General features: G+C 37.9%; 1 protein-coding gene across 3 annotated transcripts in view; it reads left to right on the top strand.

Annotated features, from left to right (window-relative positions):
• The window catches only part of CACNA2D3 (calcium voltage-gated channel auxiliary subunit alpha2delta 3), a 547,059-nt gene that overhangs the window by 493,564 nt on the left and 41,025 nt on the right, over positions 1-12,470 (top strand). The window lies entirely within an intron of this gene.

The following is a 12,470-nucleotide window of genomic DNA, read 5'->3' as shown; positions in this document are numbered from 1 at the left end:
GGGCACCCACGTTTCTGTGACTTTGGTCACATTGGGGTAATTCTTCTATCTTTGGTTTATTCAACTCTTTATGGTGGTGTTTCCCAACCAGAAGTTGCAAGGGGTTCCCTGACCAAGGACTCTCAGTTCAGTTTAAGTGACACCTATGGACTTTTTGGTTATCCGTAAGGGTGACATTCTTCCTACTGACCACCACTCTAAAGTACTCTGAGATGTGGATATAATTTTATATAGCAGGGGTTCTCTGAAGACCTAAAAGTTATTTTAAGAGTTTCTGCAATGTTAACAAGGTTGAGAAACACTTTTCTATGGAGAGGCTGTAGAGCTTCTACTGCTGGCCTATCTTATTACAATACCTAGAATGCTCTATACCCTTGTAATAATTACAAATATAAATACATTTAAGATGATTAAAAACCTTTATTTCCTCTGTTATTGAGAATGTTGTCCTAGTAAATGTCCTCTTACACCCATCATGCTTATATTTGGATCTAGTTAAGCTGCTCGCCAAAGTAGTAAGCCCCATTCCTGCTGTACTAGTTATGGTAGCCATAAGAACCTCCCAGCACAAAATGAAACTAGTAAGCATTTGGACTGGTCTGAATGATTGATTATGGGTTACAAATGATTGTGCTCCTTGCATCCTAGAGCAACATTTTGCATTGGCAGTAACATGCAATGATGGAAATTAATGAAAAAGCAGCCTGCATGGTTTTGCAGCTTTGTCCTAGATAGGGCTCTGAACCATTAAAATTCCTATAATCCACCTTAGTAATATTATTAATGATATGGTTCAGAGGACTAGACTGAGCAGCTGTTCAGTAGGCACTTGTATTCACCATTATTTGCTGTACTGGAAAATATGTGTTTTACTAAATGGGCCAACCTCTTCTTCTGCTGGTTGTTCAGCCTGCCTGCTTAGTAGTTGTGATTCTTTTGAACATTCCAATAGTTGGCAAATGTTTTCAATCCTGGACTAGATCCAGGTTTGCTGGCTCACCCAGGTTCTCCTATGTTTATCTTCCCCAGTCTTTTAAATGAAAGGGGTGGGCAAGTGCCAGTCAAGCCAAGTAGGAAAGGGTGGGATGATGCTGGATGTCCTCCAACCAGGAAAGAAAATGGGCTCTATCTTGCTCTTTAACACTTGATGTAAGTTCCAATGCATTCTGTGAGCCCCTTATAGAGTTCTGTGAAATCAGAGAAAGCCATTTCAGTACAGGAGAGAAGACTGAAGGAAGGCCTAGAGTTGAGCTTTAACACATCTGCAGTATTTAGAGAATAGTATTGGTAGCTCAATGTCTGGTTTCACTTTTACCTTGAAATTGCTCCTAAATTGAAAGAATATGCATAGCTGATTTAGTACATTAGGGATATTAATATCTAAGTTGTATCCAGAGATACACAAGGAATGTTTACTCATATTTTCTGGTTGATCTCTGCTCTGCTGTCTGTTGAGGTCTAGAAGTAGGACGGTAACTTGTCCTGACAATAAGACAGCCTTCCATTCCATGGCGAGCATGCAGTCCAAGTCGGTGAGGGTGAATGACGCAGATCGCACTCTCTCTAGACGTGACCTAATTTTGGTCATGTTTGTACTCATTACTGATTCTTGACAAGATCAGATCATATCAGATCTTACTAAACAGTATTATATCATAAAAATCTAAATGCACCCGACTGTCTTGAATCTGTTTTCACCTTGCCAACTCTGGAGAAGTGATACACTAACCTGTAAAACTTATTACATAGGCAGTGAGCTTTATGGAGCCTGGTTGTCTACTGTTTGGGATGTGTACCATGTCAGGAAAGGAGCTATTCATATCTTATTTGTTTACATGACAAATAAAGTGTTTATTGGGTACCATAAAATAATTTTTGCCATTAGGATACATTTCAAGAGATGATTTATGAACGATAGATAGCTAGGGGTTAGTATTGGGATATTTAAGATAAAAGATAATGCATATGGATTATTCTGAAGGGGGATGTTTTCTGCAAAAAATCTGCACAGGGAAGAAGATGAAGACTGCAGATCAGTAATTAGGATTAAGTAGAAATAAGAGTGAGACCAGTCATGTTTCCAGAGGACTCATCATACACCACCACCACTATTGCACAGTGTATCTCTGCAGCCATTACACCCCTCGCTCTTCCACTATTCTCCTTTCAGCAGCCAGATTGTGTGAGTCCGCAGTCTTATCTTCTTGTGTGTATGCCATTGTCTACTCTCTGTAATTCATCAAATCTGGCTGGCAGAAGCAGTTATGGCAGAAGTTATAAATGGCAGACAGCAACATCCAAATGGGATGCCTGGCAAGAGACCCATACTAAATATTAAGTTTCAGCACAGAAACGTTCAAGCTTGTCCTGTGTCATTAATACTAAAGTGCTAAAATCAGATATAACCAAGCAGCTTGCAATATTACCTTTATTAGCAGAGATCCCTACTTATCTCACACAACCTATAGTTTGCTACTGTCTCCTAAAATATATTGTTAGACTCCAACAACTCCTATGGAACATTTGCAGTCTTTTATTATCTACTGTTTGCAATCTCTGACCATCTCCTGTACCATTTTGCATCTTGTATCTTTTGCAAAACATCCATAGCCTGGATAGTTAGTGCTATAGCATACCCATGGTCTATGGTCATCTCCTGTAAAATATTTGCAGTGTCTAACCATCTCTTGCAGCACATCCACAGCCTGACTAGGTATGGCTATAGCATGCCCATAGTTGTTGATCATCTCGTGTTGCAAGTCTCTGATAGCCTTCTTTAGCATAACACTTAGTAAATATCATGTGCAATCCTTTTGTAATGGCAGGGGCTACTCTTGATGCTACCTGCCATTGGCTTGAAGAGTTGAATCCAATGAACAATTTTACATGCACATGTTTAAAGACCTGTTACAAGAAGGAAATATTTAAGTATGTAAGGAAAATCACAATGTGTTTATTATGACAGCACAGTAGTTATCTTCAGGTCAACTATTCAGTTCATTTTTTTCAGAAATTACTTTAATATATGGGTTTTAAAGGTGTAGCCAGTAAATGAGCTAAATGAACTTTGGATTGTATCCTGTTTGGTTGCCAGGATTAAGATTAAAGGATGTGTGCTGTACCTTTGCCAAATTCTCCTTCCATGCCTTTATGCCAACATATAAGTGATCTAGAATTGCTGCTGGATAATTATATGTTGTAAAGGCTTATATGTGCCCTGTCTCCTTAAACGACAACATATCCAGTGCAATCATGTTTCAGTAGCATTCCCTTGACAGCAGTTAAAATAATTAGGTGCTATAAACTTAACATTTGCAAACTTCAAAATGTTGGGGATTTTATTAAGTACAGGGGAAATGTTAGTCACTGACAATACCATGCACACAATATTGTTGCATTCACCAGCCTCTGATTCACCACGACACACAATAGGCCTTGGTCTAGTAGCATCGAGGTTAGCTATTATCTTTTTTCTGATTTTATTTTTTTTAACAAGTAAATTGGAATTTACTAAAAGGTCAGCTGTCCTATGCATGAATACACAAACAATGGATGAAGTTAGCGTGCTCTGTAAATGACATTAACTTTCATGCACTTATTCTGCTATTTAAAAATGTATGACAATCCTAACAATTAGTTTCCCTTATCTGAACCCTTTTGGTCTGGTAAATATCCATTTAAAGATATTTTTATATCTTTTCAATAATTGCAAACAAATATCCAAAGATGCTGCCAGAAATCTGGTGAGTTGATTGCGGGTTATTAGTTAGTATTAGGTCCAGTTCCAGAATCTCTAATGCTTTAAAATGGACTTAAATTGAATGTGCCTGATTTATTAATGCTCTCCAAGGCTGGAGAGGATATATTTTTATCAATGAAGCTGGGTGATCCAGAAAACCTAAAATGGATTCCTTAAAAGTCATTTGCTTGAATTTGTTTTGAATCCTGGACCAGAACCATTCCACCCAGCTTTACTGATGAAAGTGTATCCTGTGCAGCCTTGGAGAGCTTTAATAAATCAAGTCCAATGTTTTTACCCTTTTATATAAGGTAAAAATATTCTTTATTTTTTTTTTTTAATGCAACACATTAAAAAAAAAAAGGTGAAGCACTTCCTCTTTGTCCCAAGAATGAATGGGTACACAGAGCCCCCTGGGATACCTATGTCACACATCCCAGGAGACTCCTGGCTGCTCGTTCTGCGCATGCTTAAGACCGGGCAAAGGCAGAAGGGGCATTTTCCTACACTAAGGGGAAAGAGATGCCGTGTGAGATCGGAACTCTTTTTTTCCCCCTTTACAGCGGGCTACGTCACCCTATCTCGTACCTGCACAGTGCGAGATACGGTGACGTAGCCAAAAGGACGAAAATGATAGCGTCTGGCGCTTCCTCTGAGTGGGGATGAAGGAGATTTTCAAGACGGCACGGGTGCAGCACGATCGAGGGATCTTCGAAATTTTAGGTAAGTGTGATTTTTTTATATTTCGGTTTGGTTCCACTTTAACCTATAGCTTACAAATCAGTTCACAGGGAGGTTTTAAAATACAAATAATTCCCCAAATTACTGATATATGTATGTATGTATATATATATATATAAATATATATATATATATATATATATATATATATATTTATTTATTTAGAGAGAGAGAGAGATGGAATGGACCTGATTTAATATTTATAACGCTCTCCAACTGGAGACTGGAGAAGTTAGACTATTATGGGTGAACCAATGTGTGAACGAATATTATAAAATATTTTTCATTCGTTATTTATCATTTATTTTTTTCTGTTTTTGTTAATTATATTTATTATTTTTTATTTAAACAGTGACTGCAATAGGTGAAAAACTTTTAATAATAGAGTGAATTTTTATGGTGGCCTAACATAGTATCTATCTTTGATCTTCACATTTGCATTTCACTTTATTAATAATACTGGCAACTCCCTAACATAGAAACTGTGTCTTAAGCCTGAGAGCCCTAACAAGTAGCTGAGACGATCACCAAAACGATCAAAAATGTCGACTGAAATGTCTACAAGACCCCAAATATTTACCCAGCACATAGAGGAAGTGTCAAACATGGAAGAAAACAACTTGAAATAGCATTCCTTAGCTAATGTCAACAAGACTGTAATTATTACATTTAAGGAGCCTCCCCTTAGGATTATGTGAATAATTTAGACCTTTAATTACACTGTCCAATCACGGCTGCGTCAGGAGATGGAAGTTTCTGTAGCGACAATGGAGCAGATTCATGTAGTGACATTACAGTGCAACGGAAACCCAATCTCTCCATTTATGTTTTCTATCCAATTATTAGCGGTTTTAGGGAAGTTTCCTTTTGCCAAAGGGCAGTAACTCAGACAGTCACTAATAAACAATTCAAAACTTGGTGGTCTTCTCGATTTCTGGGCTCCTCCTGTAAAAATTAGGAGAAATGTGATCTCTTGGACGAAAACAATAGTTCTTTCAGAAAACATTAACAATATTGAGCTTTTCTTGCCGAGGAATGGCTGATTTTCGTGTGATTCCTTTGGCAAGCACGGTATTATTTTGCTTCTCATACCTTTCACTGTCATCCTTGCTGCGGCACTTCCGTTTTGGCATGGCACACACAGCAATACATTTATCTACAAACATGCACCAGCAGACATATGTATAAATACCTTGATTAAAACAAACATTTACGTTCTAAGATGATGGATGCCAAATTAGAGAAGACTCCTTCTAGAGAACACAAATGGAATTCCGAGAGGGCAGACTCCAATGGGCTGGATGTAATCTGGAAGTGAGTGATGCACGCACCTCAGGTGGTCTCTTGGAAAATACCCCTTTGACCAGTTTTCTAAATCACGTATTTCTGGCCTTTTGTGGAAGACATAAACAACAGAAAAAAATATTATGCTATAAAAATGCTATTTTTTAAGGAAACTTTATCAAAAAAAGTTTCCTTTTTTGGAAACTATAGCAAAAAAGAGATCATTTATTTTTGTTTGAATTTACGTTTTTTTGTTGTAGGTTTACTTCACATTAAAGTGTCATTAATCTGCATTACAGTAAGATTACTTTTTTGTTTGTTATGGACCTCTAATGCGTCACAACAAACCACTTTTGTTTTTTTTACCCACCATGATGCACAAACACAGGTTCATTGTGGCCACATGGAGGAGGTCTGCTAGGGCAAGGGTTGCCAACCCCCGGTCCAAGGCCCTCTATTTGGCCAAGGCCATCTGCCAGCTGGGTCATAAAAGCTCAGAGACCAGTGGTGGTCCGCGGGTCTGGCCAGTGCAGCGAGGTCAGGTGAAGGACCCCGCTTGGGGGGGTGGACCATGTTTCCATCACAGGCTCAGACCTGCCATGGGAGAGTGGCGGGGTTTGGCAACATGACGTCACTATGGTGGAAGTTTCTTTGCCTTTGAGTGACACACGGCTCCTTGTCTGGAGTCCATGGATTTAGTAGTCCGTGAGCTCTAAAAGGTTGGTGACTACTGTGCTAGGGTTCTAATCTAAATCAATGGAATCACAACTCCTTGCCATTGAGTGATTATTGTTCAAAGGATACAATGTGCATTGACACATTTTTTGCGATAAGAGGGAAAGGGTGAAAATTAACTAGGAGTACAAGGAACCTGACAAAGAAATAAAGTTGTTGCCAATAGCTAGTAATCAAATTTCACTTTTTTATAGGAAACAATTAGAAAATAATGCTAATTAGCACCACAGATAGCCACTCTTTTTTGTTATTTAATACAACCCAAGTATAGTTGGGATGAAAGAATGAACCATACTCACTGTGTATACTGTATGTTCAGTTTGCTTACCCAATCACATGCCAGCAAAATCCTAATTCCTCTTGCTTTTGATTGAATATTCAAAGTCAAATACATTTTGCTGCTTCCCCTACTTCTATATTACCACATGCATAGGTAAAATGGTTATAGCTCTTTAACTGGATTTACACATTTATCATTTGTTGGTATTCATTTTAAAAGCAAAGGATTGATTCTGTTTGCATATTTATAGGCCTATTGGATTGTAATATACAAATGCATTTACTGTGGCACTGGATTTATTCAAACAGGGAAATTGCAGGCTTTTGAGTCTTGGTGGGTATACTTCAATGGAGGAGGAGAGATATAAAAGGCATAACCTAAAGCAGCTCTTCAAAGCTAAACGCCAGACATATTTTTCACTATATTTCCTAATAGACACTAAGGATATAAATTCACTTTGTGTGCACTGAATGCCATTGCAAACCCAGACATTATAATGTTAAAGTAGGTGTGACATCATCATTGTGCTGTGCATGGCATTACAGAAGGCAGAGCTGTGGGTGGGGCTCAGGAACTCTGCCCACTATACGTTGCCTACAGATAAGGAGAGGAGGGGGATACAAGACCAGTAACTCTGCACAAAGATAACTTCAGGAACTTGTGTGACAGAGGCAACATTTCACACCTAATTATTGCACAGATTTAAATGAAATACACAAATAATGCCTCTTGCTTTTTTTGCTTATATATTTACAGCACAGTTTTTCTCCTGTAGCTCGGCCTATTGCAGTGTATTCTGCAAATTACAGCCCAATGTAGGGGGATCACAAATGACCCATTATTTTTATTTTTCCTGTACATTCAAGGGGTGAGGAGGAAATCTAAACTGCAGCAAAGATCTGATCCGTCTCTGTGATTGACAGGACTGGTGTGAAGCCTGGCTGTATGGAGAATGTAAAAAGGCAGAAATATCAATCTTTCAGCTTCCATGTGTAATTAGCTGTTTGCCAGGAGTTCAGCTTTAAAATTCCCTTTATAAATGAAAACCTGCCATGTTAATGGACTTCCTTTTCTCATATAGAACCTTAATGATTTAAAATACAGTATTGCTGATTTCCCTTTAATGTTCATGTGAAATGACATTATACACCTCTGTAAATAATATTTAATAATGGCTATTAGTTACTTAACATGCGACAGTTTGATTTATGTTCCCTGGCGCCTTTTCCTCAATTACAGTAATATGCGGTGTTCAAACATCGACAAGTTCAAATGAACTGGCCATAAAAGAGAGGAACTCTTCTGGCTTTCAGCAACCTGCACACACCCAAATAATTTGGAAAAGGTTCTAAGATCTTTCTTGGTAAAGAGATAATTCTTACTCTTTGAAATCCTAAATGTCTGCTGCTCACTCACCCTATAGGCTTTTCCATTTTATTTTATTTATTCCATGAGTATAAATCAGATCAAATGTAACTCGGGGTATTCTGATATGCCGGAATGTCTAACATTTAGAATATGAGACACACCTCTCTCATCAATCTAAATCTTGAGAAACATTAAAAATGCATTAAATCATGTTACGACAGTAAAATTACATATACATAGTATTAAAGTGGCAGCTGGGACCACCCCAGATATTTAAAGTCTGTGGGGTCTATTTATAAATGTTTTTAGATAGGATTCACTCAACTGTTACAAGAAATGTGCACATTTTTCACATTGGATTCATCTGTGCAATTCAACTTTTACTCAAAATTTAACTGAATGATATAATCTAATGAAATCTAATATGACGGATGTGTACATTTTGGAGCAGTGGGTGAATCTTGTGTGAAAACATTTATAAATAGATCCCTATGTCTATGATTAGAACCTCTCTTTCATTTTATTTTCATTAGCAATTTAGGATTAGAAGAAAAAAAATGTTCAGTAGCGATATGAATGCACCTCCAAGCTGACCTTCATTCTGTGTTTATTTTACTGCAATGATATCTCCTAGGCAGCCAAACACCTCGAATACTGGAGATGTGTTACTCATCATTTATTTTGCTTTTCCACTAGTTTCCCCATATGCCCAACCCATTGGGCCTGATTTATTAAAGCTCTCAAAGGCTGGAGAGGATACATTTTTATCAGTGAAACTGGGTGATCCAGCAAACCAGGAATGGATCTGGTCCAGGATTCAAAACATTTGCAAGACAATACCAAATGACTTTGAAGAAATCCATTTCAGGTTTGCTGGATCATCTAGCTTCACTGATAAAAGTGTATCCTCTCCAGCCTTGGGAAGCTTTAATAAATCAGGGCCATTGTTCCAGGAACTTACCCCCATGTGAATTCACCCAGTTCCGAGATTCTGAAAAGAATTCTTCATCTTAGCTTCATAGTGGTGGTCCATTGTTTGGGAGTCTTTTTTCTTCTTTTTTAAATATCCTGAATGGCCGGGTTTAATTCTCTCCTTAAGGGTATTTCAAGGATACTTCCATGTTAAAACACTTCCCTATATAGTTCTTTATTTATAAGAAGGTGCAAGGCATTAAAAAGGCAGATTCACATCACAACATACACTGGAATATTAGGAAGCATGCCAATATCGTAACAATGGCTGCAGAACTAGAAGCCTACTAATCTTGCCATATTTGTACCTCAATGATAAAGTGGGTATCTTTCACACAAACATGGGATTTTTTCTAGATACTATGGGATCAATAATTGGGTTCATGGGTTTAATGGGTTTATTAATGGGGTAAGTTTTACCCACAATGTTTCATTGAATTTAATTAGAAATGCATGAATCAACTATAACCCACTTTTCATACTGTTTTTAATGTTCTGGATTTTTTTTCTAATGGAAACAGTTACCCCAACATTTCAGAATAAGCTTGGGGTTCTTAATCTTGTTATTATTACATGCACTTTTTATAGTTTGAACTCTACCTTTATAAAAACAGATATAGAAATCAGATTTAAGAAAAAAAATGGTTAATTACCTCCATTGCAGCCACATACACTGCTAATCATGGTTTTTGGATAAAGCCACTGATCTCCATTGTACCCTATGTCAAATTGGTGAATGCTACTCGGCGATCTGTAAAATGGTGATCATGCTGCAAACAAATTTATATAACCAATGGTTGTTTTAAAACCACAACTAAATAGTAGTGATTGCCAGTTAAATGGTGATCATTCATTAAAGTTGTGATCATGTTAGATAATTTACACTTTTACAAAGGAGGTGAATACATCAGAGAAGAATGGGGTGCACACAATTAAATACAATACCAGCAATCGAATGAATTACCCCTTATGAACTGGCCCTCTTCTCAAACTCCCCTGAGCCTAATTCCTTTTTCCTGGGACAGTGCATCTTGATTGTTCTTATTTTGGAAATCGGAACACAACCTGCGGAAAACCACCAAAATACACTTCATAATCATCAATACACAGAAACCATTGTTAACAGATTTTTTTATTCTTTTTCTTCGAATGTATTGCATTAACACAGTGTGGAGAATGTTCTGCTAATCATAGAGAACATCTACCATCAAATCAGATGATGACAATTCAATGTGACAGTAAGATGACAGCATGAAATGGTTCTCCTTCTTCTGCTCATCATACTGAACATTCCTTCATCACTGAGACGTCGAACATTTGAACATGAAAGAATGAAAATTAAAGACATTTGTTTTTTTCTCTGTGTAATCTAAAATTCTTGGATGTGCTGTTTGTATTGTTTAGGGGTACAGGAAGGCTTGTATGTCCTTATTAAAACTGAGTGATTTACTTAACACTTTAGTGGTCACCAGAAACTGAATTGTAAAAAGCTAGAGTGAAAAGTCTTCTTCCAGTGAAAAGTTGTACATTCACTTCCTGGCTCTGTGAAAGCTGTCATGGGGCATTAAAGTGGCAGCTTCACTAAAAAAAATCTAATAAAAACTTTGGTTTGGTTTCAAGCCCGTCTCTGGAAATATTAAATCCTATCACACTTTAACCTCTATTACCCATTTGGCATAGTTTTTACAAGCCATGTAAATCAGGATGTACTCACCTAACTTTGCAGGTCAGGCCCCTTGCTAGAGCCATTTCTGGATGCCAGGGACTCCTAATCCAATGTTGCCGATAGACAGTCCCTGACAGTTATCTTGTGTTGATGACAAGACCCCAAAAAAGTGAAGTCGGAACTAGAGCACACTGTCCATTTTTCCTCCATGCTCACAGTCAAGCACTGGTACTGTAGCTTCCAACACGAGCAGCCCTGACAGTTGCTGATAAAATAGAGAACAGGTTCACATTCACATTAAGCCAAGAACAAGTCATGTTAATGTTCAATAAATGTCATCAGTTGATAAAATAAGTAAATAGGAATTTGCTTTTTTGCATGATTGGATCAGTGATTGGCATTTTCACGCATTTTATTATGAGGATCAGCAAATCCCCCTTCCCAGCTATGATTTCATGCTAAAAACCCCTTTGCACTACACTGAAGTTATATACAGTGTTATCAGCCTTACCACTTTTTCTACAGGTTCTGAGATGAGACGAGAGGGAGGGCAAGTTAGTAACTACAAATAATGAGCGCCCAAGCAGAATTTTGATGGGGAACCCCAACTACATTTTAGATCTCATCCTCGAGTTATTCTGTATGAGGTGGGAGGACTGGAGGAACAGCAGCTACCACTGGAGCTCCAAATCGGGTTCTCTTCATAAGTTAGGTTAGAACTCAAAGCTGGCTCCCAAAAAAGTCCTGTAGTGGTGATCTTTGCAGTATAAATCAAGGGAGTATCCTAGGGGTACAGTACGTGAATGTTGTCATCCTAGGACACAAAGTATTTAAAGCGTACCTAAACTTAGAAATTTAGTTTTACATAAAAAGGGTAGACAACCCTTTTTATGTAAAGTAAAAATTATGTTGTTTTTTTTATTAGGTTTTTATAAAAAGAAAAGGTGCAGCATCGCCCCTAGGCATTTGAGAATGAATGGGAGCGCAAAGCCTCCTGGGATACCCACGTCACGCATCTCAGAAGGCTCTTGGGTGCTCCACGCATCTCGGGCATGCGCAGGAGGAGCCTTTCGCGCAAATAGAAATTTGCCGATCTTACACATGCGCAGTGAGATTGGCTAATTTTTGTTTTCATCCTACGGCACCCGATCTCGCGCCTGGGTCGGGTAACGTAGGATTAGGAACCAGGAAGAAGAGGAAAAGATGGCAGCGCCTGGAGTGCCGGCTCTAGGACAAATGCTGGGACGACGCGGCAATAGATGCAAGACACCCCCGGATGGATTGGACTGACCTGCGGGTAAGTGTATTTTTTTTCTTTTTTGGCAGTTTTTAGTTTAGTTCCTCTTTAACTGGCACAATCAGCAGGTAAAAAAAGGAAAACCAAAATGAAAATTGCAAAAGTATGCAGTTACCACAATCCAGAAATATGTGTAATATTAATTTTATATTTAGATACATTTTAATGTGCAAACAAGAAAAATGAACTTTCTCTTTACAACACTGAATTCAAGGTATTTTAAAATTTGTTCCATGATTTTAGGTTACCTAAGGGTCTATTCATAAAAGTTTTCACCCAACATTCATATTTGTATCCCAGACTCACATTTTTCTGATCAGATTTATTCTAATATAGACCCCAAATGACCTCCAATGATATGCTTTGCTTTACATTGAAATATTTAACA

The sequence above is a fragment of the Pyxicephalus adspersus genome, chromosome 8 (assembly GCF_032062135.1).
Source record: "Pyxicephalus adspersus chromosome 8, UCB_Pads_2.0, whole genome shotgun sequence".
Lineage (NCBI taxonomy): Eukaryota > Metazoa > Chordata > Amphibia > Anura > Pyxicephalidae > Pyxicephalus > Pyxicephalus adspersus.
The sequence above is the reverse complement of the archived record's forward strand: the minus strand, read 5'-3'. Positions and strand labels throughout refer to the sequence as shown.